The sequence below is a fragment of the Musca domestica genome, unplaced genomic scaffold (genome assembly GCF_030504385.1).
Source record: "Musca domestica strain aabys unplaced genomic scaffold, Musca_domestica.polishedcontigs.V.1.1 72, whole genome shotgun sequence".
In the NCBI taxonomy this organism is placed as follows: Eukaryota; Metazoa; Arthropoda; class Insecta; order Diptera; family Muscidae; genus Musca; species Musca domestica.
Genome location: NW_026712388.1, coordinates 522539 through 547712, shown reverse-complemented (window position 1 = coordinate 547712; position 25174 = coordinate 522539). Strand labels below are relative to the sequence as shown.

The 25174-nt window shown below is 33.5% G+C and overlaps 1 protein-coding gene across 1 annotated transcript in view; it reads right to left on the bottom strand.

Moving 5' to 3' along the window:
- Positions 1–25174, bottom strand: part of LOC101901175 (PKC-activated protein phosphatase-1 inhibitor) — a 108808-nt gene that overhangs the window by 19641 nt on the left and 63993 nt on the right. The window contains exon 2 of the mRNA XM_005177714.4: positions 6240–6293. The gene's annotated coding sequence lies outside the window, so the exon portion shown is untranslated. The remainder of the gene's footprint in view (positions 1–6239; positions 6294–25174) is intronic.

Here is a 25174-nt window from a genome sequence, read left to right as displayed (position 1 = left end):
TACCAGAATAAGTGGACAGATGTATCACATCTTTACACCAGACCTTGGGTTAATAAAAATTTTGTGATGTGTGAAATATGCAGAGAACCGAAAGATTATTTCGGATTTTATGATCGTTTTGCTTATTCAAAACTTTGATCCTTTGTTGGACATGTACCAGAAGGAATGGTCCGAACTCCACCATCTTTATAACAGATCTTGTGTTCATGGAAATATTGAGATGTACCAAGTCTGAATTGAATCAGATGTTAAATTCGTGTTTTATGAGCTTCATGAATATTCAAAACTGTGACCCTTTATGGAGGAGGTACCAGAAGGAGTAGACCGATATATTCTATCTTCATACGAGATTTTAGTAGAAATAATGGGATTTGTGAAATATGAAGAGAACCGAATGATTATTTCGGATTTTATGATCGTTTTGGTAATTCAAAACTTTGACCCTTTGTGGGAGAGGTACCAGAAGAAATGGTTCGATCTCTACCATCTTTATAACAGATCTTCTTTTGATAGAAATATTGAGATGTACATAGTCTAGAAGGGAATCGGTGGCTGATTTCGCGTTTTATGAGCTTCATGGATATTCAAAATTGTGACCCTTTATGGGGGAGGTAGGAGTAGACCGATATATTCCATCTTCTTGGCAGATTTTGAGTTAGTAGAAATAATGGAATTTGTGAAATATGAAGAGAACCGAATGATTAATTCGGATTTTGTGATCGTTTTTGTTATTCAAAACTTTGACCCTTTGTGGGAGAGGTACCTGAAGGAATGGTCCGATCTCTACCATCTTAATGACAGATCTTTTGTTGATGGAAATATTGAGATGTACTACGTCTCAGTGGACTCGGATGTTAATTTTGCGTATTATGAGCTTCATTGTTATTCAAAATGTTGACCCTTTGTGGGGAGGTACCAGAAGATGTGGACCGATGTATCCCATCTTCCCAGCAGATCTTGTGTTAGTAGAAAAAATGGGATTTGTCAAATATGAGGAAAACCGATTTATTTCGGATTTTATGATCGTTGTCGTTATTCAAAACTTTGACCCTTTGTGAGGAAGGTACCAGAAGGAGTGGTCCGATCTCTACTATCTAATATTATTGGGATGTGTCCAGTCTGAATGGAATCCGATATTAATTTCGCGTTATATGATGGATATTATCACGAATATTCAAAAAATTGACCATTTGTGAGGGTGGTACCCGAACGAGTGGACCGATACATCCCATCTTTACAGCAGATTTCGTGTTAGTAGAAATAATGAGATGTGTGTAATATGAACAGAACCGGATGCTTATTTCGAAATTTATAATTGTTTTGAATATTCAAAATATTTACCCGTTCTGGGAGAGGTATCAGAAGAAATGGTCCGATCTCTGCTATCTTTTAAACAAATCTTGCGTTGATGGAAATATTGTGATGTGTCAAGTCTGAATGGAATCGGATATTAATTTCGCGTTTTATGAGCTTCATGAATATTCAAAAATTTTGACCCTTTTGTGGGGGAGGTACCATAAGGAGTGAACCGATATATTCCATCTTCACACCAGACCTTGGGTTAATAAAAATATTGTGGTGTGTGCAGTTTGAAGACAATCGGGCTCTTACATCTCTTTTATAAAAGCTACAATTATTCAAAATTTAGACCCTTTGTGGGGGAGGTACTTGATGGAGTGGACCGATATTGTCCATTTTTGCACCTGACTTAGCACTGATGCAAATATTAGGATTTTCAAAGTACGAGTAAAATTGAATTATTCTTTCTCTTTCTGTGCAGTAAAAATATTTTTTTGAAAATTTCGACCGTTTGTGGGGGAGGTACCATAAGGAGTGAAATCGATACTGCCCATTTCCGAACTCGATCTAAGTTTGATAATAATATTACAATGTACCAAGTTTGGACCAAATCAGATATTCCCTTCGAGAATTATTGTGTGCACCAGTCGGCCAGAAAGACGGGCGGATGGACGTCTTTAGATCGACTTTAAATGCCCTGAAACGGATTTGGTCCAAAGAGACCTAGGATCTTAAACCCTTATTTCAATGAGGCACGTTTTGGCAGTTTCAAATGATTCGGAAAATAGAAAACTTTAGGTGATCTATGGTAGAAGACTACCTAGACTAGACACTTGCCAGATCTTCCATATAAAAAGTCCAGGTATTTTTATACCCTCTCTAGACATATGGCTGTCTCTAGACATAGGGCTGAGGTCTGGCAAGTGTGTACTCTAGGTAGTCTCCTACCATATTTCATCTAAAGTTTTCTATTTTCCGAAGACATTTCTAAGTGGGTTCCTATTAAAGACAAATTTTGCCAAATGTAGGGTAGCCCTACTATTGTTAATAGAAGATCTAACAAATGTCTAGTCTGAGTGGTCTTCTACCATAGATCAGCTAAGATTTTCTATTTTCCAAGGACATTTTCAAGGGGTTTCCTATAAAAGAAGAATTTTGGCAAATGTAGGGTAGCCCAACTGCCATTAAGTCCGACTAAAGTCTGCAATAGACATTCATTTCTTTATTTCTATCTATTGCATATCTTCTTCATAAGAATATGAAATTATAACTGGAGGCCAAAACAAAATTACACTAGGCAGTCTGCCAGCCAGCCAGCCTTCTAGTCATGCAGGTAGGCATATTGCCAGCTATCACAGAGCTAGTAAATCCACTTTGCATAAATACCTTGCTTTTTCTGTGTTGTTGTTGTTGTTGTTGTTTTGTAGAAAAAAAAATTGTTATGCTTTTCCTTAATGCTTCACATCAAAAGAAGAATGCCATCATTTCATATGTTAGTGTGTGTGCTACATGTGTGTGTATAGTAACTAATGATAATTATTATGATGATGAACATCATCATCATCATCATTGTGGTAATTATGTACACACAGTAAACGACATGCAACATGTTGCATGTCCATAAATACTTTTTGGCTGTCTTCCAAATGTGAGGGGGGGGGGGGGTGTAATACAAAGGAAGAAATTAAACCGTAGTTAAAATCACAAGAAATTCACTTAGTTGAGGTTGTATATTCTCAGAGGACAAGTGGTAGGTGGTACGAGGTTGGTATGTAAAGCAGAAAAATATAATGTCGGAATTTAAAAAAAAAAAAATGTTAAATCAGTTTATATGGGTAAACTAAGCGACCTGTAAGTTATGATGACCCATCCATGTTTCTATTGACTTATAGAGAAATTTTTAAATTGGCTGGTCATTTCTTAAAAACTAAAAAACAGACCCATTAAAAACACATTCAAACATCTGTCTTGTATCAACTGTCCATTAAAAGTTTCTTTCTGTTTTACCATCATTATCATACCTCCATACCCACATAACCAAAAATATACTATTACTGTAATTGGCGACTTTATTTATCGTTGAGTGCGTTGAATATTTCCCCATTTTGGTTTCTTTTGCAGAAAATCAAATTATCTTTGCCTTTTGCTTGGTTATTGTTTGTGAGCGTAACTTAATTCGACATGCATACATATTTATATATGCCAGCCAGCCATCCGACAATGCTAGAAAAGGCTATAGGGAAATAAATTATTACATGATAGCAACTTTGTATCGTTGTAAAAAAAGAAGCCCGGTGCCAAAAAATTGGATTTGAAAAATAGAAAAAATCTCAGAGGTTTTCTATAGCCTGAAGAACTTTGAGATATCTTTAAAAAAAGACCTTCGAAAGAGCTTTATCAGCTCTTCTATAGATAGAAGAGCCTTAACAGCTCTTCTATAGATAGAAGAGCCTTAACAGCTCCTCTATAGATAGAAGAGCCTTAACAGCTCTTCTATAGATAGAAGCTCTTCTATAGATAGAAGAGCCTTAACAGCTCTTCTATAGATAGAAGAGCCTTAACAGCTCTTCTATAGATAGAAGAGCCTTAACAGCTCTTCTATAGATAGAAGAGCCTTAACAGCTCTTCTATAGATAGAAGAGCCTTAACAGCTCTTCTATAGATAGAAGAGCCTTAACAGCTCTTCTATGGCTAGAAGAGCTTCTAAGGCTCTTCTATGGCTTGAAGAGCTGTTAAGGCTCTTCTATCTATAGAAGAGCTCTTAAGGCTCTAAGGATTTGAAAAATAGAAAAAATCTCAGAGGTTTTCTATAGCCTGAAGAACTTTGAGATATCTTTAAAAAAAGACCTTCGAAAGAGCTTTAACAGCTCTTCTATAGATAGAAGAGCCCTAACAGCTCTTCTATAGATAGAAGAGCCTTAACAGCTCCTCTATAGATAGAAAGAGCCTTAACAGCTCTTCTATAGATAGAGGAGCCTTAACAGCTCTTCTATAGATAGAAGAGCCTTAACAGCTCTTCTATAGATAGAAGAGCCTTAACAGCTCTTCTATGGATAGAAGAGCCTTAACAGCTCTTCTATGGATAGAAGAGCCTTAACAGCTCTTCTATGGATAGAAGAGCCTTAACAGCTCTTCTATGGCTAGAGGAGCTTCTACAGAGCTCTTCTATGGCTAGAGGAGCTTCTACAGAGCTCTTCTATGGCTAGAGAAGTTTCTACAGAGCTCTTCTATGGCTAGAGGAGCTTCTACAGAGCTCTTCTATGGCTAGAGGAGCTTCTACAGAGCTCTTCTATGGTTAGAAGAGCTTCTACAGAGCTCTTCTATGGCTAGAAGAGCTTCTACAGAGCTCTTCTATGGCTAGAAGAGCTTCTACAGAGTTCTTATATGGCTAGAAGAGCTTCTACAGAGCTCTTCTATGGCTAGAAGAGCTTCTACAGAGCTCTTCTATGGCTAGAAGAGCTTCTACAGAGCTCTTCTATGGCTAGAAGAGCTTGTATAGAGCTCTTCTATGGCTAGGAGAGCTTCTACAGAGTTCTTCTATGGCTAGAAGAGCTTCTACAGAGCTCTTCTATGGCTAGAAGAGCTTCTACAGAGCTCTTCTATGGCTAGAAGAGCTTCTACAGAGCTCTTCTATGCCTAGAAGAGCTTCTACAGAGCTCTTCTATGGCTAGAAGAGCTTCTACAGAGCTCTTCTATGGCTAGAAGAGCTTCTACAGAGCTCTTCTATGGCTAGAAGAGCTTCTACAGAGCTCTTCTATGGCTAGAAGAGCTTCTACAGAGCTCTTCTATGGCTAGAAGAGCTTCTACAGAGCTCTTCTATGCCTAGAAGAGCTTCTACAGAGCTCTTCTATGGCTAGAAGAGCTTCTACAGAGCTCTTCTATGGCTAGAAGAGCTTCTACAGAGCTCTTCTATGGCTAGAAGAGCTTCTACAGAGCTCTTCTATGGCTAGAAGAGCTTCTACAGAGCTCTTCTATGGCTAGAAGAGCTTCTACAGAGCTCTTCTATGGCTAGAAGAGCTTCTACAGAGCTCTTCTATGGCTAGAAGAGCTTCTACAGAGCTCTTCTATGGCTAGAAGAGCTTCTACAGAGCTCTTCTATGGCTAGAAGAGCTTCTACAGAGCTCTTCTATGGCTAGAAGAGCTTCTACAGAGCTCTTCTATGACTAGAAGAGCTTCTACAGAGCTCTTCTATGGCTAGAAGAGCTTCTACAGAGCTCTTCTATGGCTAGAAGAGCTTCTACAGAGCTCTTCTATGCCTAGAAGAGCTTCTACAGAGCTCTTCTATGGCTAGAAGAGCTTCTACAGAGCTTTTGCAGCTCTTCTATACCTAGAGAAGCTTTTTCAGCTTCTTTTTTTTTTTGAGAAATATATTTTTTTCATTCGTGCAAATTTTCCCCACTGGGCTATTGCAAAATTTTCTTATGGCCACAAAAATAAACGCTCCGTGACTAAAAGCTGTTTAGATAAAGTCAACAACAATTGTGAGAGCATAGAAGCGCGCCACTATTGTCAGTTGATAATAATAAGGCCAGGATGATGATGAAGGTGGCTAGCTAGCTCTCTAGCCTAGAGCTAGCTAGCTGGCTGGCCAGGATGACTTGCAATTGATAATAATCATAAGTTAAGATACATGTGTAACAATGCCAGAAATTTCCGGGATATGTTGAAATGTTTGCTATTGCTAATGTTGTTGTTGCTGTTGATGTTTGTGTCATGTCTTATTACACTTTTTCATTTCTAGTTGAGTTTCTTGCACAGTGAAAATATCCCCAAGGAGCCGGCATGGACTGCTGGCCATGTTTCCTCATGCGTTTGTGATATAATACCCAATGCAGTTTTGTTTTCTAACTTTTTTTTGCTTCTGTGAAAAAAGTTGATGTTTTTAAATGCTGTAATTAATCATTGCAGAAATTGTTTTTGCTTTTTTTTTGATTCCTTACCATTTAGTTGTCCATAAATTGTTGTTATTATGTGTGGGAAAGATATTTTCGGATCTGAAAAGAAAAAAAATATAGGGAATGAGAGAGAGATGAAAACATGTTTTCTTTAGGGAAAATGTTAGCTAAGTTTGATAAAGAGAAGCCATATATTATTATTTTTTTGTTTTTGATTTCTGCATGAAAACTTACATTGTTTCATAAGTTATGACAGGATTTGGAAAGAAAGACAAGTTTTCTTCCATGTGAAGAATCTTTTGAATTGTGAAGTTTTTTGTGGTCTTAAAGTTTAGGGAAGATTGATGTGAAATGTTAAATATTCAACTTTTCGGAAAAATTAAGGAATACTTGAATTTTAAAAAAAATATTTTTTAAGAATTAGCGGAGCAAGAAACGTGGATTTTTAAAGAATATTTTTGCAAGGACCAATAAACGTGGATTTTTAAAGAATATTTTTTCAAGGACCAATAAACGTGGATTTTTAAAGAATATTTTTGCAAGGACCAATAAACGTGGATTTTTAAAGAATATTTTTTCAAGGACCAATAAACGTGGATTTTTAAAGAATATTTTTCAAGGACCAATAAACGTGGATTTTTAAAGAATATTTTTCAAGGACCAATAAACGTGGATTTTTAAAGAATATTTTTTCAAGGACCAATAAACGTGGATTTTTAAAGAATATTTTTTCAAGGACCAATAAACGTGGATTTTTAAAGAATATTTTTTCAAGGACCAATAAACGTGGATTTTTAAAGAATATTTTTTCAAGGACCAATAAACGTGGGTTTTTAAAGAATATTTTTTCAAGGACCAATGAACGTGGATTTTTAAAGAATATTTTTTCAAGGACCAATAAACGTGGATTTTTTTAAAAAATTTTTTGAAGGACCAATAAACGTGAATTTTTTAAAGAATATTTTTTCAAGGACCAATAAACGTGGATTTTTTAAAGAATATTTTTAAGGACCATTAGACCAAGAAAACGTGGATTTTTTAAAGAATTTTTTCCAAGGACCATTAGACCAAGAAAACGTGGATTTTTTAAAGAATTTTTTCCAAGGACCATTAGACCAAGAAAACGTGGATTTTTTAAAGATTTTTCCTAAGGACCATTAGACCAAGAAAACGTCGATTTTTTAAAGACCATTAGACCAAGAAAACGTAGATTTTTTAAAGACCATTAGACCAAGAAAACGTAGATTTTTTAAAAACCATTAGACCAAGAAAACGTAGATTTTTTAAAGATTTTTCCCAAGGTCCATTAGACCAAGAAAACGTAGATTTTTTTAAAGAATTTTCCCAAAGACCATTAGACCAAGAAAACGTGGATTTTGTAAAAAATTTTTCCAAGGACGAGGATTTTTTAAAGATTTTTCCCAAGGACCATTAGACGAAGAAAACGTGGATTTTTTAAAGATTTTTCCTAAGGACCATTAGACCAAGAAAACGTCGATTTTTTAAAGACCATTAGACCAAGAAAACGTAGATTTTTTAAAGATTTTTCCCAAGGTCCATTAGACCAAGAAAACGTAGATTTTTTAAAGAATTTTCCCAAAGACCATTAGACCAAGAAAACGTGGATTTTGTAAAAATTTTTTCCAAGGACGAGGATTTTTTAAAGATTTTTCCCAAGGACCATTAGACCAAGAAAACGTGGATTTTTTAAAGAATTTTTCCAAGGAACATTAGACCAAGAAAACGTGGATTTTTTAAATAATTTTTTTCAAGGACCATTAGACCAAGAAAACGTGGATTTTTTAAAGAATTTTTCTAAGGACCTTTAGACCAAGAAATCGTGGATTTTTTAAAGAATTTTTCCAAGGACCATTAGACCAAGAAATCGTGGATTTTTTAAAGAATTTTTCCAAGGACCATTAGACCAAGAAAACGTGGAATTTTTAAAGAATTTTTCCAAGGACCATTAGACCAAGAAATCGTGGATTTTTTAAAGAATTTTTCCAAGGACGATTTGACCAAGAAAACGAGGATTTTTTAAAGAATTTTTCCAAGGACGATTTGACCAAGAAAACGTGGATTTTTTAAAGAATTTTTCCAAGGACCATTAGACCAGAAAACGTGGATTTTTTAAAGATTTTTTTTCGAAGGACCATTAGACCAAGAAAACGTGGATTTTTTAAAGAATTTTTCCAAGGACCATTAGACCAAGAAAACGTGGATTTTTTAAAGAATTTTTCCAAGGACCATTAGACCAAGAAAACGTGGATTTTTTAAAGAATTTTTCCAAGGACCATTAGACCAAGAAAACGTGGATTTTTTAAAGAATCTTTCCAAGGACTTTTAGACCAAGAAAATGTGGATTTTTTAAAGAACTTTTTCCTCCCAATTTTTTCTCTTTCATTAATATGTTTGCTGGGTTAACAAAAAAACTTTATGATTTCCATTGTTTATGTTTTGCTTAAATAAATATTTAAATATTTCAAAGTAAACCACTTGTTCTGCATAATAATAAGACAAGCTGTTGAAAAAATATTCCCACGCTTAAAAATCCGTTAAAATGTTAATAAGTTTATCTTCGTCAGTTAAACGTTCAATTCTATTGGCAATCTGAGCAAAGATATTAACGTAATTTTAGCGCTGTTGCTGCTGGTTGGTTAGCTAATCGCTTGCGGATGGTGGATGTTTGTGGTTTTGTGGCAATACCGGTTCTTTTCAATACCACAGAGATTCAATGTCAATTCTAATTATGAAAAATCGTTAGTGAATTGAAAACCGAAAATTAGAGACAATAAGAAACAAACACGTTTTCAATGTGAACAATTTCCAATTCCGAAAGGAAGTGACCTTGAAGGCAGTGGGGTCCAAAGTAAATTCTGGTATTCTATATTAACCCATTATTAAGGTAACAAAAACCTCCATGAAAATAAGAAATTATAAAAAAACCGGCGGGCGATTTATTTGATGCCCCTAAGCAAATGATGGGGCCGATAAATGATTACTACATACAATATCTGAAATATTTTGATACCCTACACCACTTAGTGGGAAGGGTATTATGTCTTTGTGCATTTGTTTGTAACATGGAGAAGGAAGAATGATCGACCCATATCTAATTTTGAGGATCTTTACAAAATCACTTTCTGTCAGTCCATCCATCCGTTCATCTGTCCATGTATTTTTGTGAACAAAATGCAGGCCGCATTTATTATCCGATTGAGATGAAATTTTCCAAACAATATTTGTTTGGCCCAAGGACGAACCCTATTAAAATTGGGGAGAATCGGTTCAAATTTAGATATAGCTCCCATATATAACATAAATCGATTTCGGGTTAATTGTGAGACAATTGGCCAATATCAGGTCAAATGACCTAATTTTGGAACATTTTACCGAATTCAGTCTGGAAGCAAGCACATCAAATTTTATGAAAATCGGTTCAGATATAGCTATAGCTCCCATATATATGTTTCATCCGATTTGGTGTTAGAGTCCCTCACTTTCGTAATATGTACTCCATAAGAATGATTTTTGCTACCAGATATCAGATACAGCCCACAAATACCTGTGTCAAATTTTATCGAGATCGGATCAGAACCGATTTCGGGTTGTTTGAAATGACCTGAATTTCGACACATTTGACTGAATTCATCCTTCAAATTAAGTGAAAATCGGTTCAGATATAGCTATAGCTCCCATGCACAGCGTGAGATGAAAAAACTGAAACCAACTTCAGACTGCTGTCATTTCTAAGCCACTCGTCCGACAGCTGTAAAAATTATTCCAGTGACAGCTCATTATATTGTTTACAATCTTACAAAAGCATTTCGGTGAGAATTTTCCAGAAAAAAGTTATTCGTAATTGAATGCAAGCGTGATAGTGTGATTTCTTTGGCTATCGTTAGAGCACTCCAGTATTTAAATGTGAATAAATCTTGTGTATCTCTTTACCGTGATACTGGTAGCGTAGCCCGACGTCAATGATGTGGACGGAAGGGAACAGCAGCATCAGCAAAAATGGCTCGAAAAGTAAAGAAGTGACTTGATCGAAGCCCGCATGGCAGTGGCCGCAAAATGGCTCGTGGGCTAAATATATCGCAATATTCCATTCGGCAAATATTGAAAAATGAGCTTGGGGTAAAGCCTTTGAAATTGCAAAAAGTGCAAGAACTTACACCGCAACAGAAAGAAAATAGACTCAAATGAGCTAAAGAGTTGCTTCGCTTGGCCGAAAATGGTGAAATTCCGAATTTGATTTTCTCCCATGAGAAAACATTCGTTGTCCAGTAGATTGTAAAGATACAATATGGTTGTGTTTACTTATCAAAGAGGTCAGCTGAAAATGTGCACCTTTGGCTGGCCACCAGAACTCAAGCGCCGGCCACGGTGATGGTGGTGATGGCCGATGTTCGCTCTGCGCTCATATTAAAAGACCACGGCATCAGAATAAATGCCGAATATGGAGGGTGTATTAAAGCCTTGGACACGCAAACATTTTTGCAAAAAATACCAAAGTGTCGATCACCACAAGCAATTGCTTCGCCGGGAATGGGCCAAAATACCGCAGAGCAACATTCGGACAGCGCGTGACGGTTTCTTGGCCGTTTGAAGACCATAATTCGTACCAAAGGTGACTAATTCGAACAAATCTAAACTTAATCTAAAATTTGATGCAATTTCCGACATTTCTGCTTTCATTCAATAAAATTTCAAAAAAGAAAAAAATTAAAAATTACGGCAGTTTTTTTATCTCACCCTGTATATCTTTATCCGATTGCAGGCTTTTCGTGCACCAAATGGCTAATATCAGCCCAAATGGAGTGAATTGTGGTACATCCGACAGAATTCGGTCCAGAAGTAAGTACATCAAATTTGGAGAACATCGGTTCAGATATAGCTATAGCTGCCATATATATGTTGCATCCGATTTGGGAGTTTAAGTCACTCACATACGGAATATACACTACACAACAATGCTATTTGATACCGGACATCAGATACAGCTCGAAAATACCTCTACCAAATTTTATCGAGATCGGTTTAGATTTTTATATAGCTTCGGTATACATCTTCATCCCATTTTGACCAACAAAATCTGGATTTTTTTAAAGAATTTCTTGCAAGGACCATTAGACCAAGAAAACGTGGATTTTTTAAAGAATTTTTCCAAGGACCATTAGAGCAAGAAAACGTGGATTTTTAAAGAATTTTTTCAAGGACCATTAGACCAAGAAAACGTGGATTTTTTAAAGAATTTTTTCAAGGACCATTAGACCAAGAAAACGTGGATTTTTTAAAAAAAAATTCTAAGGACCATTAGTCCAGAAAACGTGGATTTTTTTAAAGAATTTTTCCAAGGACCATTAGACCAAGAAAACATGGATTTTTTAAGGAATTTTTCCAAGGACCATTAGACCAAGAAAACGTGACTTTTTTAAAGAATTTTTCCAAGGACCATTAGACCAAGAAAACGTGGATTTTTTTAAAGAATTTTTCCTAGATCATCTGGCCAACCAAACCTGATTTTTACGGTTATTGTCCGCCATGTATGTAATATCAGCCCAAATTAAACAGATTTTTTCATATTTAACTGAGTTTTACCATTTGGTGAAACTCGGTCCTATCCTATCTATTGCTCCAATAAATATTTTTAATATAAAGAGTCATATCGGGCACTATACAGCAATGTTATTTGGTTCATAGTTGGTATAATCTACTTCACATAAATTCCCAATATAAACATATTTGGTACGGGAACTCTACTAACTACGCATAGTGGTGTAGGGTATCATATAGTCGGCCCCGCCCAACTTTTGACCTTTCCTTACTGGTGCAGATTGTAAATATTTTATATTTGTAAAACCAGTCATTCGTAACCCATTTCGAAATATTATAATTAATATTGATTGGCTTATCAAATACAAATTAAAATATAAATTACTCCTTGCACCAAATGGCACGGGATAGAAACAATTCAAGCTGTAACATTTCTTATCTACACACAGTGGGTTATACAAACACAAATTTATTTTTTTATAAGTGTAACATATTAACTAAAATTTTTTCCCTTTGATTTCCAATATCTCCCTCTTACACCCACTGTGCTGCACTCATATAAAATTACAGAAAATCATAAAATATATATTTTTCCATAATTAGTTTTAATAACTTTTTCGTAATGAACATCTGCATGAACACACACCCATGCACACACACACACATAGTTTCAAAATCACATGCCATAATCGAATCGGAACTCATAGTTATCGCCACAAACTGTGAAAATAAAATCATTGAAATTTTTCAAAAAAAAAAACTTAATATTTTTTTAAAACCACTCAATTAGCAGAAGCAGTAAAGGCTGGCAGCAATCACCACGAGCTAAAGTTTTGTGCCACTTGACCGCCATCATTAATATTTTTGAGATTTGCCTTCAGTTTATGCCGGCTGAGAACCGCCACTCGTTACATCTTCATTTCACAAATAAAGTAATTAAATTGGAATTGAAATGAAAATGTTATAATGGCATTAAAGTTGTAATAATCGTGCTCTTGGAAGTTTTTAAAAGTTTTTCCTTTTTCATGTTTTTGTTGGTGTTTTTGCTGATGAACTTACATCACTAAGCGTTGTTGTAAAGTTATGCGGGTGTTTTTATTGGAAATTAATTCGAGAAGAGTGATGTTGATGGTCAGATGAAAAAAAAAGAGATGAAGGGGATATGGGGAGGAGTCATATTTAACAAACAAACATTTTTTGTTGGCAACAAAATTGACTTTCTAAAGCTTCGCAGAAAACCCAAATTTTAACTGTTTTCGAAAATTTACTTAGCTGTCGTTACAAATGATGCACAAGATCTACTATTGGGCTGCAAGGAATTTTTCGTAAAAAATACACCTAAAATCCTGTTTTAAAACTAAAAAAAATATTCACATTTATACTCATTTCAGTTCGGGCCAAATTATAAAATGCACGCTTAACCCTCTCTAAAACCCTTGTAAAATGAAAATTCTTTTCAGGGAAATTTTTTTCAACTCTTTTCAAAAATTCCCTATAAAATCCACGTTTGGCTTTTTGAAAAATTTCCCAAAAAATCTGTATTTTCCCATTTCAAAATTCAGGTTTAGCCTTCTACAAAAATTTTTAGACCTCTTAAAAATGTCGAAAATATCCACACCCCTTCTAAAACATTCTGTAAAATCCAAACATTTTCCTGCTGAATCCGCTTTTTGACCTTCTTCAAATATTCCTTAAAAAATCCACTGTTTACTTTTCTAGGAAATTCACTATAAAATTCATTTTGAAGCCTCTTTAAAGATGACTCATAAAATTCACGTTGAAGATTCATCAAATACTCCGTAGGTCCCTCGAATATTTGTAAAAATTCCACATTTAGCACCTTACAAAAGTCCCCTAAAATATTCCAGTTTAACCCTGCCAGGGGCTCTTAAAAATTAACTTCTATTGGCTCTTCGAAAATTCTCTAAAATAACCTTCCTATTTACTCTTTAGAAATTTAGTATAAAACAAAATAACTACCTCCAAAATTTAAAATAAAATAACTATGTTTAACACTATCATTGGCTTATAAAAAATTGAGTAGAATATCCACGATTTGCCCCTCAATATGTTCCTCAAAATATAATACTTCTATGGACTTTCCGAAAATTCCCTTAAATATCCCCCATAAACCTTTCAAAAATACCTCAAATTATCCACGTTTTACACATTTAAAATTCTTCCATTTTCTTAATCCAAGCTCGTCAATATTTCCATCAAAGATCTTAAAAAGGTCCACGCATAGTTCACCTATAGTCTCTCCAAAAATTGTTGGAAAAAATCGCAACATATAAAGCATCCGGACTTTCTCCAAATTCGTCAAAAAAATCGAACATAGCCTAACTAGAGTTCCTCCAAAAATCGTTTAAAAATTTTAGCTATAACCCTTTCAAAAAATTTTGCACGCTAAACCCGGTTGTAGTCCATCCAAAAATTGCTTAAAAATCAACACCTAGATCAAAAACCATTTTAAATTCTTTAAAGGCTCTCAAGTATTTCCTAAAAAACCCCACTCTCATATCCAGATACTGACCAGCACAGTGTGTGTGTGAATCATTTAATTTTAAATAATTATCTAGATTTTATTTTACTTTTAATAATTAAGCAGCCAGTAGATGTTTGTCGTGTTACATGCAGGCAGGCAGACAGGCAGGCGATAGAAGAAATCCAAATAAATACTCCTCTGCAGCTGGTTAATTAGTTTTCTTTTACAAAAAAAAAGCAAAAAACAAGAATTGTAAAGTTCTTCAATGTTCAGTTCGGTCTCCTCTCCCCGTCGAAAAATATATATCACTTCAAGGTTGATAGATATTCTTTAGCGTGTTACATGCAACGCTTTTGTAACGCATTCATTTGCGCCAACCGAAAACATTTATTTTCGCCCCCTTCTCTTGGAATGGATTCCTCGCGAGCAGCAATGACAAGAAACAATGGGGCTATATCCCCTCCTTGTTTTTTGTACTAACAAGTAGAACAACTATTACAAGGATAATCTATTTCCAAACACTCGACCAGCAAATTGCCATAGTTTTGTTCTCTCTCCTGCATCTCCCACCATTGAAGGTTAAACAAAAACACACACACAATGAGAAACAGATTTAACTGAGGGCTTAAAACTTACATAATTTTTCTATTTTTTCTAAAAAAAATTAATCCAGCTAGCCGCACATGTTTTTGAGTTCATTTCCAGTTATCCTTTTTAGTTGAGCTGGCACATGGCAAACCAATAAGGACTATCTTAAAAGGTCATCTCGTTTTGCCAACAACTGCAGAGGATGTTTGTTGAATAAATAATTATTTGTTTTGGGAAAAAATGAAATTGAATCTCCTCTGCAGTAATAAACCTCAATAATTTGAAATTGATATTGAATGGTCAATTTTCCTTATTTTGCACAATTTTAAAATTAAAGGAAAAAATTGTGGGAAATGTTTTTTTTTTGTTCGGAGGTATGATTGCGGATTTTTAAGCAATTTCCGATAGAACCATGTCTGAGGGTTTCCAAATAATTTATGGTGGGCTTGTGACAAACATTTTTAACGCTATATTTGTAGAAAGTACAGAAGAGATAAGCTTGGATTTTCAATATTTTTATTAGTGGCTATAGTTGAGCTAACTGTTGAGTTTCTAAAGAATGATTGGAGGATATATATAGCAATTTTTGGAGGGTTAATGGATGGACAAATTGTGGATTTATAAAAGAAATTAAAAAAAAACTATTGCTGAGTTAAGCTATTTTAGAAGGGCTCTTAGTGCACTAGACGGGGTTTTCTTGTTTAATTTTTTGTAAGGACGGACTATAGCTGAGATATGCGTGGTTTTTTTAAATGAATTTTTGAAGGGACGATAGTTAAGCTAAGCTGAGTTTTTAAAAGTATTTTTGAGGAACTATACGTAAGATAAACGCGGATTTTTTTAAGTTGTTATTTTTTAATTTTTGGAAGGATTTTTGCCGGAATAAGCATGGAATTTTCAAAAAAAATTGTTTTGAGTGACTATATCAGGAGTCTAGGATTTCATGACCAAACGTGGACTTTTTAATTTTTTTTTTTGGATGAACTATATCTGTACTAAGCGTGGATTTTTAAAGACATTTTTAAAAGAACTATATCAGAACTAAGCGTGGACTTTTAAAAGACATTTTTAAGGAGCTAAATCACGACTAAGCTTGGATTTTTTAAGGGAATTTTTCGTGGAACTATATCAGGACTAATCATGGACTTTTTAAAGAAATTTTTAAGGAACTAAATCAGAACAAAGCGTTGACTTTTTAAACAACATTTTTGAGGAACAAGCGTAGACTTTATTTATTTTTTTTTTTTTGATGAACCATATCATGACCCAGTTTTTGTAAGTTGAGCGTTTTTTTAAAGAAATTGTTGGAGGAACTATAGCTAAGCTGAGCGTGGATTTTTTAAAGAAATTGTTGGAGGAACTATAGCTAAGCTGAGCGTGGATTTTTTAAAGAAATTGTTGGAGGAACTATAGCAGAGATGGGCGTGGATTTTTTAAAGAAATTGTTGGAGGAACTATAGCAGAGATGGGCGTGGATTTTTTAAAGAAATTGTTGGAGGAACTATAGCAGAGATGGGCGTGGATTTTTTAAAGAAATTGTTGGAGGAACTATAGCAGAGATGGGCGTGGATTTTTTAAAGAAATTGTTGGAGGAACTATAGCAGAGATGGGCGTGGATTTTTTAAAGAAATTGTTGGAGGAACTATAGCAGAGATGGACGTGGATTTTTTAAAGAAATTGTTGGAGGAACTATAGCAGAGATGGGCGTGGATTTTTTAAAGAAATTGTTGGAGGAACTATAGCAGAGATGGGCGTGGATTTTTTAAGAAATTAGCTTTTTCAAAGGTACTATATGCGACTAAGTCTGGATTTTTGGGCATTACTAAAAAGACTACAGGTCAGCTAAATATATATTTTTTACGACATTTTGGAAGGTTATAGGGATCTATGCCTGGTTTTTAGGTATTTTTGGAGAGACTACAAGGATTTTATACGATATTTTTGTAGAATTAAGATAGGGGCTTATTGGGAGCATATAAATAATAACATATTTGGAAAATGGTTTGTTTGTTTTAAGATATATTAATTATTATTATATTAATTAGAAAAATTTCCGTTAAAGCCAATTTTTTCTTTAATCAAAATGCATGGTTATATCTCAACTATAATATATATTTTCAACGATTCCCACGGCTGCTTTCCCAAATGAAAAAAATGTACAAATATTTTTTTTCAATAGACACAAAATAAATCAAATTTTATTATCATTGCTGTCATCATTTCCCGTGTTTTGGTTTTGTAGCTCTTCATCACAAAAAAAAAAAACAACAGCAAATATTTGTACTTTTTTCTGCTATGATATAAAAAGCAATATATATCCTGTGACAAGTGGTTAAACAACCTCATGCTACATATGGGTCTGTATAAAAAGACATGAAAACATTGGGGAGGGTCGCATCAAAAATGGAGGTTAATATTAATATCCTCATTATCCTTAATGATTTTTTTCACCATTCCTTTTCAGATAACTAGGAAAATTTATTGACGATTTTTTCCAACATTTATTTTAAATGACCTATAAGGGTGGATTTTTTAACAATATAAATATAAAATATATATAAAATATTTTTTCAAAGACCTTTATAAAAGCGTGGATTTTTAAAAATAATTTTCAAGGACCTTTATGTGAGCGTGGATTTATAAAAATATTTTTTTTAAGGACCTTTATGTGAGCGTGGATTTTCAAAAATATTTTTCAAGGACCTTTATGAGAGTGTGGATTTTAAAAAATATTTTTCAAGGACCGTTATGTGAGCGTGGATTTTTAAAAATATTTTTCAGGGACCTTTATTTGAGCGTGGATTTTTAAAAAATATTTTTCAAGGATCTTTATGTGGGCGTGGATTTTTAAAAAATATTTTTCAAGGATCTTTATGTGGGCGTGGATTTTTAAAAAAATATTTTTCAAGGAAAGTTATGTGGGCGTGGATTTTTAAAAAATATTTTTCAAGGATCTTTATGTGGGCGTGGATTTTTAAAAAAATATTTTTTAAAATTATTTTTCAAGGACCTTTATGTGAGCGTGGATTTTTAAAAATATATGTTCAAGGACCTTAATGTGAGCGTGGTTTTTCAAAAATATTTTTTCAAGGACCTTTATGTGAGCGTGGATTTTTAAAAAATATTTTTTCAAGGACCTTTATGTGAGCGTGGATTTTTAAAAATATTTTTTCAAGAACCTTTATGTGAGCGTGGATTTTTAAAAAAATATTTTTTCAAGGTCCTTTATGTGAGCGTGGATTTTTAAAAAATATTTTTTCAAGGGCTCTAATTTTCCAAAACTATTTAATTAAGTCCTCTCTCAGAGTGGTCAAAACTGTGGATTTTATCAAGGCTCTAATCATAGTTTTTTTTTTTAACAAATAATTGTACTATTTTTTGCTATGATATAAAATGCAATATATATCCTATGACAAGTGGTCAAACAACCTCATGCTACAAATGGGTCTGTATAACAATCTATGAAAACATTAGGGTGGACCGCAAACCAATACGAATTAATATAAATATATTCATGACCCTTAAATAATATAAAGAAAATTCGATTGATTCAAAATTTTAAATATTTAGACTCAACCTAACTCCCTTTCTTAATATCGGATGTACACTGTGTTGTCTTAATTATTCCTCCATATTTATTCTACCCCAACAAACCGTTTGAATTTCCATCAATAAATTTAATTTTATATTCCCACACACACATATATATCTGTTGTCTGAGGGGAAATAAACCAAAAAGGATATATTCAGATATAAGCAAATGTTAATTTTTAAATACACACACATGAACACGCAGATCCGCACATTGATATCCATCCACTTGAATGTTATTAATATGGGCCTCCGTGTTTGTGTTTCTCATTTAACATAATACACACACTTGTAGGCATGTGTATGCTTACTTGTGTGTGTGTAAATATATATACAAGGATATCTGCCTAATATAATAATGTACATATTTACAAATATATGTATGTGTGTAGCAGCTACTAAATAGTACTTGACCACAATATAAGTGTGTGCTCTTGTGCAAGTAGACAGAAGAGTATTGATGTGTGTCTGTCTGTGTGTGTGTGAAAGCAAATTTCCGTCAATATGCCGCAAAAACAAGAACAACAACATATACCTTTGCTCCAGGTCCACTTAATATGAAAACAAAACCCCCATTACCCTCATCATATGTACGAGACACATCTATAGCATGATGGTTATCCTTCCACCCTCTTGTCCCCTACAAAGCCAACAGCATCAAGTCGATCCATCGTCCCATCCTAGCATCCATCATGGCGTACTGCCATTCTCAATTTAGGTCATGATGGCAATTTTCATTTTTATTTACCACTTGAGAGTGTAGTGGTTTGAAGCTTTATTTGATTTATTTTAAGCTTTTATTTGATTTAGTTCGAATGTCGTTGTCAAACAACGACAACGGTGAGAAACGACCGACCAAGCTCCCAACCCATTTCAGCGCCACCATCATCATCGACGTTGTAACATCTGAAAATATCGGCCCATAGCCGAGGGCATTTCCTTGCAGTTCCGGAGGGTAGGTATAATGTAAATTCTTTGCCAGAAATAAGCGTTGTATTTGTATTTGTGTGAGTGTGAATAATAAATATCTTTTAATTATTTGTAAACAAAATTTGCCATGCATAAGAAATGTATCGTCACATCCAAAGATTTATATCAAATGAACATGAAATACAGGGTCCGCTATGTTTTTTTTTTTAATAGTGCTTATTTCGTGAAAAACAACGCGGATATTCAAGCGTATCAAAGCTGTGAAATACTTGGAAATCGTGGTAAATCGTGTTTTCAGAAGTTTTCATTTTTATAGCATTTTAATAAAAAATTTTATTTGACGGACCTCGCTTTATTTCAAAGATCAATAAGCTTAGTTTTTTTTTAATATTTTTTCAAAAAACGGAATATTTGCTTTTTTTTTCTTTCCTTTTCAGATAAATAGGAAAATTAATTGACGATTTTTTCCAACATTTATTTTAAAGGAACTATAAGAGTGGATTTTTTTGGCAAAATATTATTTCAGAGTCCTATAAGCCTGGTATATATTTTCAAGGGCTTTATATAAGCGTGGATTTAAAAAAATATTTTTTCAAGGACTTTTATGTGAGGGTGGATTTATAAAAATATAATTTCAAGGACCTTTATGTGAGCGTGGATTTTTAATAATATTTTTTCAAGGACCTTTATGTGGGCGTGGATTTCTAAAAACGTTTTTTCAAGGACCTTTGTGTGAGCGTGGATTTTTAAAAAATATTTTTTCAAGGACCTTTATGTGAAAAGAGAGAGTAGATTTTTAAAAATATTTTTTCAAGGACCTTTATGTGAGCGTGGATTTTTAAAAATATTATTTCAAGGACCTTTATATAAGCGTGGATTTTTTAAAAAAAAATATTTTTTCAAGGACCTTTATATAAGTGTGAATTTTTAAAATATTTTCTAAAGGACCTTTATGTGAGCGTGGATTTTTAAAAATATTTTTCAAGGACCTTTATGTGAGCGTGGATTTTTAAAAATATTTTTTTAAACACCTTTATGTGAGCGTGGATTTTTGAAAATATTTTGCAAGGCCCTTTATGTGAGCGTGGATTTTTTAAAATATTTTTCAAAGACCTTTATGTGGGCGTGGATTTTTTAAAATATTTTTTCAAATATTTTTTTTGTTAAGTCCTTTCTCAGAGTGGTAATACTGTGGATTTTATCAAGGCTCTAATCATAATTTTTTTTAAATATTTAGTCAAGGCTGTGAATAGATTTTTTAATATTTTCCCACAGGCTTCATCCTGGATTTTATAAAAATGTTTTTTTTTTAGAATTCTCTCAACTATAATCGCGAATTCTCTCAAGAAGTTTCGATCATATTCCAGGAATAAAAAGTGAAGGATTTGAAGGTTTCTAATAATGATTTTTTTAAAAATAATTTCTCAAGGACTTTCAGGCCTTTAATCATGGATTCTGGAATCCTGTAATTTTTGAAGGACTTGAAAGTCTCAAAGTATTTTCTAAGGGTCTTTCAGGCTTATAATCATGATTTAAAAAAAAATATCTTTTCAAGGACTTTCACAGTTAAAATAGTGTTTTTTTTAATATTTTCTCAAGGACTTTCTTAGCTCTTTCTTTCAAACGCCATAATTTTTGAATTTAATTGAATGAAAGAAAAAATGTTGGAAATAGCATCAAATTTTAGAATAAGTTTAGATTTGTTTGAATTGGTCACCTTTGGCACGAATTATGGCCTTCACACTTTGATATGGCGATCGACACTTTGATATTTTTTAGTGCCAACCTTGCTTTCCAAAATATTCCACACACAATAGTCTAACGGATTGGTATCCGGAGGTTTTGGTGGCCATTGTGGGCTGGAAATGAAGTGAGTAACCTCATTTTGTAACCATTCTTGGGTGGCGCGTGCTGAGTCCCGTTGGAATGTCCAGGGTCTGCGGCCAAAATGTTTGAGTGCCCAAGGCCATAATACACCCTACAGAAAATTTTTGCGATAATATTCGGCATTTATTCTGATGCCACGGCCGATTAATATGAGCAGAGAGCGATCATCGGCTGTTATGCGGCCCACACCATCGCCATGGCCGGCGCTTGAGTTCTGGTGGCCAACCGAAGGTGGACATTTTTAGCTGACCTCTTCGGCAAGTAAATACGATCATTCTGCATTTTTTAAAATAATTTCTCAAGGAATTTTAGGCCTATAATAATGGATTTATATAAAAGGGACTTTCATAGTTACAATCGTGCATTCTTTGAAGGACTTTTGCTCCTATCAGAGCTAAGATTTTCTCAGTGCTATAATCGAGGATCTAAAAAAAAGTGTATTTTAAGGACTTTTACTGTTATAATCGTACATTTTTTGGATGACTTTTGCTTTTAATCCTTGAAATTTTAAAATATTTTCTGAAGGATTTGAAGGTTTCTAATGGAGTATTATTTTCAATATAATTTCTTAAGGACTTTTTTGGCTATAATCATGGATTTTAAAAAATATCTTTTTAAGGTCTTTCACAGCTACAATCGTGCATCCTTTTAAAATATTTCGCTTCTAATCCTGAAAATGTTTAAATATTTTTTGAAGGATTTGAAGGTCGTGTGTGTTTCAAGAAATTTTAAGCCAATAATCGTGCAGTTATAAAATATGTATTTTAGAGTGGTGTTTTTTTAAATATTTTTATAGCTGTAATAATGTTTTTTTAATTATCTCAATTACTACGCAAGGTTACAACCTTGGATTTTTTAAAATATTTTCTTAAGAATTTTAACAGCTACAATCGAAGATTTTTTTTTAATTTTGTGTCAGTAACCTTTAAAGCTAAAATTTTGGAATGACTACAAATAGTTTCTGAAGGTCTTTGAGGGTTATGATCGTGGATTTTTAAGATATTTTCTCAGGAAATTTCAGTGTTTCATTTGTATTTTTTTTTTTAAATATTTTCTAATGAACCTTCTAAGCTTTGATCGTGATTTTTTAAATGTTTTCTCAATACCTTCCAGAGCTTAATCAGCTCTTAAATCGCAATTTTTTATTTATTTTTTCAAGAACTTCCAAGCCCCTAATCGTGAAGTTTTAAAAATATTTTCCCAAAAACTTTCAAGGCTAAAATCGTAGATTTAAAAAAAATATATATTTTTCGAGAACTGCCATTGATTTTATTTAAATATTATGTCAATTACTTGTAGAGGTATACTCTTGAATTCTAAAAATATTAAAGGCTATAAAAGTTAATTTTTTCAAAGGACTTTTCTTCCAATAGTAATATTTTCTCAAGAAATTCGATATTTTTCATCGTGATTTTTTTTAAATTTTTTATTTACCCAACCCTGGTCTCGAATGGTGAATTTTTAATATTTTTTAGAATCTCTTTTTTTTAAATATTTTTAATGATACCCTTTGAGTCGTGGATTAAAAAAATAACGATCCTTAGATCTTTTTTTATATTTGTAGGTTTTTACATATACCTGATTTTATATCTATAGAAGACCATTTCAATCAATAAATAATGTATTGATGCTTCATTTGTAATAGGCTCCCATTGAATTAATTACCTACTTAATAGGCCATTAACTTAATGCCCAGACTGTAAACAGTTTGAGAAGTATAATTAAGCAATTTATTTTATGTTAATCTTAATTTCAACATCGTTGAAGCAGCAAATCTTTTCATCTCCCATTTTTATGTAATTATGTGTGTAAAAATCTTCAAAAATTATCGTTTAGTTTATTAAACGAAAATGCCCAGCAAACAAAATTCTATGCAATTATTTCCGAACCATTAAAATTATAAACCCTCCCCTGAGGCTGGCAAGACATCTACTCAAAATCCAAACATACCAACATATTTACACACAACTTGAGTAAAATTAAAATTTTGTCAGCTGGAAAGCTGGGCAACAGCAACAGAGAAAAAAATGAAACGCTGAAGTAGTCATTTTTCGACAAATAAAGCCAAATTGTTAGTTTATATTACATGAAGTGGAAGCAGTTAGGGAGGATGGGTGGGCAAGCATAAGGGTTAACATTCATGATGATGATGATCACCGTCATCTACTGCCTGCCTGGCTGCCATCACCAGCCATGCTAAAATAAACATTTTGGAATAGCTTGAGTAGCTCTGCGCATGGGAGTAGTGCCACATAATTTAATCGTATGCCAAAAAGTAAATTTTCCTTTTGAGTTCACTGCTAAAATATTTACCAGCTAAAGTTCGGCACACAAATGCAGGGTGGTGTAGAGGGGAGGTAAAGAGTTTCAGATTTCCCTTCTCGCCAGAAGATGTAAAAGTGCAAAGAAATTTTTCTTGAGAAGTAAGTTTGTAAAGGGTAAAGTGATATTGGATAATGGCATAAGGAAATTGAAAATGTCACTAAGAAATAAAATTCGCCTTTGATTACTGGGGAAATAGTTTTGAGTAGATTATTATAAGGTGCTTGTAGTTTTGGGAAGCAGTCATATTCAGGCATGACATTTTTGTGAAGTTGTAATTAGATTTTTTGGAAATAAGGGACAGTAAAGGGAATTGATTTTGGTCAATTGGGAGGAAAGGACGGGATTTCAGTATCGTAAATTTCATTCCTTTTTTGATCTACTGGGGAAGTTTCCTATTATCCCTAGAAAGCATACCGTTGAACAGTTTAGTACCAATATTATCTCGTACAAGATCATTGGTTCTTTCATAAAATAAGATATGAATTTCTGGGTCAAAAGAAGAAAAAGGATCCTTAGGACTCGAGGATTTTTAAAATTAGTTCTTAAGGGCCTTTAGGACGTGTGGGATTTAAAAGGGGTTTATTTAAGGACCTTCACATGTCCTTAGGACGTGTGGAATTTTAAAAAGGTTTTATTTAAGGACCTTTAAGTTTCGTGGATTTTTCAACAGTTATTTTTGAGGACTTTTAAGACTCGTGGATTTTTTAAAATTAATTGTTAAGGTCCTTTAAGACTCGTGGATTTTTAAAATTAATTTTTATGGACCCATAGGACGTGTGGAATTTAAAAACGTTTTGTTTAAGGACCTTCAAGATTCCTGGATTTTTAAAATTAATTTTGAAGGACCCTTAGGCCGTATGGAATTTCAAAAGATTTTATTTAAGGACCTTTAAGACTTGGGGATTTATAGAATTAATTTCTAAAGACCCTTAAGATGTCTGGAATTTCAAACAGTTTTGTTTAAGGACCTTCAAGATACGTGGATTTTTGAAATTAATTTTTATAGACTCTCAGGACATGTGGAATTTAAAACGGGTTTTAGGGACCTTTAAAAACTAAACTAAAACTAAATTCATTCTTTTAAAGACCTTTAAAACTCGTGGATTTTTAAAAGCCTTATTTTAAAGGTCTTTAGGGCTCGTGGATTTTTAAATTCATTCTTTTAAAGACCTTTAAAACTCGTGGATTTTTAAAAGCCTTCTTTTAAAGGTCTTTAGGGCTCGTGGATTTTGAAAAGTATTCTTTTAACGATCTTTAGGACTCGTTGATTTTTAAAAGTATTATTTTAAGGACCTTTAGGATTCGTGTTTTTTAAGGCGTTTCTTTTAAAAGTATTATTTTAAGGCCTTTAGACTCGTGGATTTTTAAAAACATTCTTTTAAGGACCTTTGCATCGAAATTAAAGTTTTAGACCTAAGTATATATTAATTCTAAGACGAGTTAGCCCTGTCCGTCCGTCTGTCTATTGTAATCACACTAGAGTCAAAGCGAATTAAGATAGGTAGCTAAAATTTTGCACAAATCTGTCTTTTGTCTGCAGGCAAGTCAAGTTCGAAGAGGAGCTATATCGGTCCACGATAATTTTTTTAAAGTCATATAAGATGTGGATTTTTCTAAA